Here is a 7,496-nt window from a genome sequence, read left to right on the forward strand (position 1 = left end):
TATAATGTCTTCTTTTATTCTCAATGTTTGCATAATTTTAATATGAGCAAAAATTAAAATTATAAAATGAATAGAATAAAGTCATACAAAATTTATGTGCGTCAATTTTGTATAGTCAATAATGTACATCCCCACGTATTAGTCCAACGGATTGAAATTAGCTTGATATGAATCTTATCAAACAAATCCACATGACCCTAGAAAGTCATACACAAACAGGCAATTAATGTGATGCATCATGCAAATAATGTGAATTTCATGAGATACATGAAATTCACATCACTAGTCTACTTTAAGAAAGAGTGTTTTTAGTACGGAAGTTTCATAAAACCTCATACACACATCGACATGCATGGGAATAGTGTTCCATTGTAGAGTCTTAAGCCATTATTCAATATACAATTTCTAATCATAAACAGAATAAAGTAAAAATTATAATCAAGCTATGTGGTCATTTGAACAAGATTTTGCCTCCTACAAAATTAGGAATAAAAATAAAATAAGCAAAGGCCAATACATATGAATGCAGTATTTCCCTATATATTTTCTACTTAATAATCGCAAATAATACTGATGATTCAGATTTGGTCTAATTATTTACAATAGCTATGTCAACAGGATAGCTCACGTTATTAATAAATGGACTTTAAATGTATGATGTAACGGTCATCTTAATTCAAATAATTTCCTCCTTATCTGTTTTGTGACAGAAAAAAAAAATAGTAAGTAAATTGTGAGTACTTAAGATAACCATTATTTGAATTAAAATAGAACGAACCCTCTAGCTTTTGTTGGCTGTGCTACTGATATATGGCTTGTTCACGGGCTAGGTTAGCTGTATGAGCCTATAACCCTATTAGTCGTTAACCCGTGCGATGCACGGAAGAGTTAAACAAAAGTTTTAAATTTTCACTTTTGCTTAAAGTTATGATCACTTGAAAATAAAAGTTACAATTGAAAAGAGAAAAAAAAAATTTCTAATACCAATGATAAGTCCAACACCAATAATAATTTGGTATTTCTTTGATATCAGTACTAATTTGTTATACCTAAAATTCATGCTAAAAAAGACGACATTAATATATATATATATATATATATATATAATTATTCCCAATAGCCGGAAATCATACTCAATAAGAGCAATATTTTTTTAAAAAGTTTAAAGAAATTGATAACAAACCTGGAATAGCAGTATTATAAGTTATTAAAATATAAAGATAATAATGTAAATAATCTAATATAAAAAGATTGAAGAAATTTTTAACAAACCTGGAATAGCATTATTATAAGTTAATAAAATATAAAGGAAATAATGTAAAGGGGCCTATAGGCCCAGAAAATTGTAGATTTACGCCGTCACTTGGAGTGGGCCCGAAAACTTTTTTTTATTTTTTGACAGAATAGAAACAAAACCTAAAAGTATAAAACCCTTTCCTATTCCCCTCCCACTCACACTCACACTCACGCTCATTGACTCACACACAACACAGCAATTCAAAAACCCTAAAACCAGATCAACTTCATCTCGCCGTTTCTATCGGAAAAAAAAAAAAAAAAAAATGAATCCACCAACCCCCGACAGGCCATATCACATCTATCATCGCTCACAATCATGTCAAAAGATAGTTGTGTATCCACAGGGCTCTAATTTACGCGACGTCAGGGTCTTCGTGAATTGGAACACAGGGATAGTTACTGTGGAGGCTAAGATTGATTCGGCGATTTCGCACTTTCCTATGGAAATTCGTCTTCCGCCAGGCTTTTACGACCAAAATTCCCTCGGATTCAACGTTTTTGGAAGTGAACAAATTGTCATTGACTTTCCGTTTGCTGGAAACGGTTCGTGGGTGCCTATTAGGCGATTGGTATATATTTATATTTTTTTAAAATTTTTCCTTCTTTATCTATATATGTATTTCCATTTTTTGTAATATTTTAGTTGATTACTAATCACTATTATATTATAATTTAATTCTCAGGCTTAATCTTAGTAGGTGCAATATCAGGGAGAATACCGCTGCTGATTTGGGTCATGACATTATCATCTGGGCATGGAGCAGAGCAGAAACAAAAACAAACAACTAATCTATATTTTTTTTTGTTTAGGTAAAAAAAAAAAAAAAAAACACTTAGATTCTAATGTAATGTAGTGGTGCTTTGATGACCCATTGGGGTTTTAAAATGTCTGCTTGTGTCTGCTATTCCATACATTTTGTTCTCCCGTGCGATTATGGTTGGACCAAAAAAGTCTATAATTTGATTTTGTTCAATCAAATTTTCCTAATAGATGTGCGTTGAATTCTGAGATTTTTTTTTTTTTGGCTAGGAATTGAGACATAATTTCAATATACTTTTTGCTCTCCAATGACAAGAATGTATGGCACTTAAACAATATAATAAATAAATGTTTGAAAGAAACTTTGTCTTCTATCGCATCCTGAATCTGAGCTAAACACAATACATCAAACAAGGCATTTACATACTACGATTTTCTCAATCATGCACCTACCTGCCTCACAAAACCGGGTTCCTTGCACTACTCCACTCTTATCATTGAACACAGCCTCCAATGCGTTTTAGTGGGTTCTAGGTTGAATTGGTGCCAAGGGTAAAAGAAAACAATGGAAAATGAAAAAGACATTGCAGATGGCTCCAAAAAAATTGGGAAAATCACTGCAAATATCAGGAGATTCCGGCGAGTCAGATGGTGTGTTCTTCGGATTCTGGTGACCTTGTCAGTGCTGACGTTAGCACACCCCTCTCATTGGAACATAGCCTCCAATGTGTGTTGGTAAGTTCTAGGGTTGGATCAGGACGCTTTAATACCAAGTTGAGTTGTAAATTATGAAAATGTTTCATTTATTTCAAATTGTTATTTTGGCAACATAATTATGGAATATGTATAAATCTGTCATTTTCTTAAGTTAGTTTACAATGTTGGAAAATGAAATTTGTCTTAATAGTGGAATAAAAATATACAAACAAACCATTTTGGAAGACTATGCAGCTTTACAGAGATAGATAGGTTTTATATACTGTGCCTGTGAAACCCAAATTGGGATTCAGGATTCAGCTACTATACAATATGGCACATTGAAATGGCATCCTGGATAAAATAGTTTTAGTATCTGATAAGTCAATATGAACATGTAATAATCAGCAGCATGTTGGTGTATAAATTTCTTTCTTTGACAGATACATAAAACTCAGGCACCGGAACTGGACTCTCTGTCCCTCATTTATGTGGGAAGGAGATGCTATTTGGTCCAATGATCACTGGTATTTTGTTATGTACATTAGAAAAATGACATTATTGTTTTGTGAACATGCCACAATATATGAACATATGTTATCCCTGTTTGTTTTTATTTTGTTATACACTGCTTTGCAATTCCTGCATGCACTGGGTACAAGTCTAACTTTTAACAGGCTTTAGTACCTTAATGAGTTTATGAGTTATGATGCTTTGCATTTTTTCTTTGACAGGGATATATTATGTGACAGTGCATTTGATCCTCATCGTTGGGTTGCTCCAGGACAGCGTTCTTTATGGCCTGTTCCCTGTAAATGTGGGTGGATACTCCAGAAGTGCCTTTGGCTGCAAAATTCCATACTGAAGACCCAAAGTTATGATTGGAAATAGCTGTGATAAAGGTCATAGATGGATGAGTTTAAAAACCATGGCTGATTGTGTTGAAGCCCTCATAGGAGCCTACTATATTGGTGGTGGAATAATTGCTGCACTCCATCTGATGAAATGGCTTGGAATCGATGCTGAACTTGATCCCTCATTAGTTGTTTTAAGCAATTACTACTGCTTCTCTACGGTCCTATGTCCCAAAAGATAATGAGGTTGCAACCTAGAGTCAAAGCTTGGTTATGAATTTTCTGTTAAGGGTCTTTTACAGGAGGCCATAACACATGCATCCCAGCAAGAACTGGGAGTTGGCTATTGTTACCAGGTAGCAATGGACATTCTTAGCAGATTTGAATCACTTGGTTGAATTTTTCTCTTTCTGCCCCCTCACCCCTCTTCCTTTTCCTAAAATATCCTTTTTAAATGTCTGTTGAAGAAGTCTTTGTAAATTTTGAAAATGACAAGAAATTGAACACACAATAAGCAAGAGCTCTATATAATCTCTCTTCTTAACTTCTTGAATTTTTTGACAGAGGCATGAATATCTTGGTGACTCGGTGTTGGACCTGCTTATTACATGGCATCTCTATCAGAGCTACACAGATATTGATCCAGGCGAGTTGATTGACTTACGTTCAGCTTCAGTAAATAATGAAAATTTCGCTCAAGCTGCTGTAAGACTAAACTTCACCAGGATCTTCAACACTGCTCAGGGTTACTTCTATGTCAACTAACAGAATATGTGAAGTCTATTTCTGAATCTCATACTGATGGATCACTCCAAGGCCCAAAAGGTCCTAAGGTTAGTTTTTATGCTCATTCCCCTTTTTTTCTTCTTGATGTGAATTTTGACAGTTGCCATCTGTATCCATGATTCTTAGTCAATTTTTCTTAAATATTTGCAGTTGTGTAAGTCATTTGGTAGTGAGTTCTACATTGACTTGCTTCTTTGTGGTTTGGTTGCCATTATTTTTCTGTTTATGATTAGTTTGTTTGTTTATATGACCATCTTTTTGTTACAGGCTCTTGGAGATATGGTGGAAAGTATTGCAGGGGCAATACTACTTGACACCAAGCTTAATCTTAATGAAGTTTGGAGAATATATAAGCCCCTGTTATCTCCAATTGTGACCCTGATAAGCTTGAACTGCATCCATTTCGAAAAATGAAAGAACTATGTGCTTCTTGTGGGTATTTTATAAAAGAAAAATTTATAAAGAAAGGGAGATATGGTGCATGCTGAGCTTAGTTTACAGCTGAAAGGCGTCCTTTTGATTGGAGAGGGATATGAGGGGGAGAAAAAAATTGCAAGAGGGGAAGCAGCTTGTCACTTATTTAAAAAACTTGAGGTTTGTTGGTGCTTCTCTAAATGCTTGTGCTTCTTCTTTGTTTCATAAACCTTACTATGCAGATCACCATTTTAATTAAAGATTATTGGGCAGTTCAATTTTTTCTTAGAAATGTTAAGATTTTATTTAATATAAAGTTTTAGGGTACTCTCTTACATGCTTTTGCTTCTTTGCATTTATCAGTTTTTTGAATATACATATTTCTTACTTATCAAAAAAAAAAAAAGTTTTAGGTTTACTTTATTAGCTATCTATCTTTTTATAGTTTTTTGCAGATACAATCTCATTGTTGTCATAAATCACCCAATGTTTTTTGCGTGGGAACAATTTTAAATCTAAAAAATGGACATTGCATTGGAAACTTTTTTTTTTTTAAATTAAAAATATTATTATTTATATTCACCTCTTTCCTTTCTGATGTCTTATTTAAGAAATAAAAGTAACCCAAAAAAAACTTCTGAAACCTATGCAAAGAATGGTTTCTTCCATTCTCCAAATTAATTGTGATGACGATTTAAAAGTTGTCTTAGGTGTCCTCTTATTTTCCTCCCATCTCCCCTTTTGGCGGTTATTTAAGCAAGAGTTACGTTAGAAGTAGATAGATAATTAGCATGAAAATTGAACTATTTATGAATGGTTATGGAATGGAACTTAAATGTCTTAAAAATAATTAATTTGGTGATAGAATTTATATTTTGAATGATTTCATGAGTTCAGACTGAAAAAGACATACACAAGTTTAGTTTCTTGTAAAGCTAGCCCAATGCTTCAGTAGTAATGAATGGGGCTAAGTGTTGAGCGGTTTGGTCACAAGTAGATTTTGCTGATGTGCTGCACATCTGAGAATCTGTCAACTTTTTTAATTACCCAACATAGCTAATGTGATACTTTTAATTGCAACAGGAAAGAGGAATTGTATTCTCCTGAAGTGCTTCCAAAATGGGAAAACTGGATGCTGTCCATATTGACGATTCAACTGCTTCATACATGGAAATTGATTTATGTGATCAATTAACTGATGAAAATTTTCAGAGCTAGCAATCAATAAAAAGCGAAAATCAACTGAAGATCAATTGACCTCTGAGTCAACTAGTGTTTCTTCCCCAACCAATGATTGTTCTAACAAGGACTGCAGTCCTGACAGTGGCACCCTTGGTTTGCACCATCTATGCATTATTTTTCTTGTTTTGATACTGAGAGTGATGGATCCAAACAATGCCAGAGCATTATGTATTAAGATAGTCAATGTGTGTGGCATTCAGCTATTGCATTTTGATATTTGCTTTTATTACGCTTTCCTTCCATACTCAAGCCTTCAAAAAAAAAAAAAAAAAAAAAACTGATGACTACTTATTGTTCGTAAATGATTGTGATTAGAATTGTTCACACAGCGCTGCTTTTGCTTATCTGGAACTTGCACATATTTTCTTTTAATATTTTTATTTAAATTACTAAAAAAGTTGATCAAATGACAATGGGTGCAAATTCAAATGTGTTGGCCATTTAATACTCAATGTTGTCCTACAATAACCACATCAATGTTGGATAAATTAGGTTTATAATATATAAACAATCACATTCTCTTTTACGTTTGATCAAAGTAAAATTTCAGGGGATTTATAATCTGGTGATAGAATTAAATGAGCTTTATATATTTATTTGGAGACAAAGGGATCCTCACCCGAAATAGAGTCTAACCGCCAAGTAGGCTTAACACGTGCTGGATAAGCTTATAAAAATGCTATGTGTTGGACCCAGTGCAATCACCAGAATAGGGGCCTCTCAAGTTCAGTTGTAAGTAAACAGCTGCAAATTTCTTGATTGAATATCTCTTCCACTCCCTCCCGAAGAGAATCATAAATTTAATTATCAAGGTAAATGTAAGATGTGATCTCAATAAGAAAATTTAATTTCTGGATATGTCATGGTTGACTATATTTTTTTCAACCTTTTTGGCATCTTATTTATATTCTTGTTGTGCACTTATGACTTCTTTTTTCTGTTTTGTTTATAATTATTAACTATGCAATTGTGGAGTTTGCTTCTTGTAATCTTTCATACTTGAATTTATCCTTTATTATGACTTTCTAAATCCTTAACAATAGGGGCTAACTGTTTATTGCCATATACATTAAAAAAAAAGATGATGAATTATATTAATTAATACCTATGAAGCACGGGTGCGTTTTGGGACTCGGGTTCGGGTGCGGGTGCTTGTGCGGGACTCGGCAATTTTTGAAAAAGGTGGGTGTGGATGCGGCAGGACTCGGCAATTAAAAAATTATTAAAAATATTTTTATTTATATTTTTAATATATTGCTAAGCATAATTTTATATATAATAATAATAATAATAATAATAATTGTGCGCGCCCGATACCGAAACCCGTCGGACTGGGCCTCAAGTTGGGCTCACAACTTACTTGTATAGTGGGTTTGGATTTCCAACACTGGGTCGTTCTTCTCGCTGAGACCTAAGGCCCTTTCTTTTCTTTCCTCGTGGGTCTG

The 7,496-nt window shown here is 33.6% G+C and overlaps 1 long non-coding RNA gene across 1 annotated transcript; it reads left to right on the plus strand.

Moving 5' to 3' along the window:
• The first annotated feature begins 1,457 nt into the window (after window positions 1-1,457).
• On the plus strand, window positions 1,458-6,267 carry LOC112012641 (uncharacterized). The gene is made up of 5 exons (XR_010630072.1): window positions 1,458-1,868; window positions 1,983-3,965; window positions 4,174-4,442; window positions 4,663-4,989; window positions 5,893-6,267. It is a non-coding gene; the product is annotated as an uncharacterized LOC112012641 (long non-coding RNA).
• Window positions 6,268-7,496: the final 1,229 nt, after the last annotated feature.

Source organism: Quercus suber, unplaced genomic scaffold, assembly GCF_002906115.3.
Source record: "Quercus suber isolate HL8 unplaced genomic scaffold, Cork oak 2.0 scaffold_132, whole genome shotgun sequence".
NCBI classification, from domain to species: domain Eukaryota; kingdom Viridiplantae; phylum Streptophyta; class Magnoliopsida; order Fagales; family Fagaceae; genus Quercus; species Quercus suber.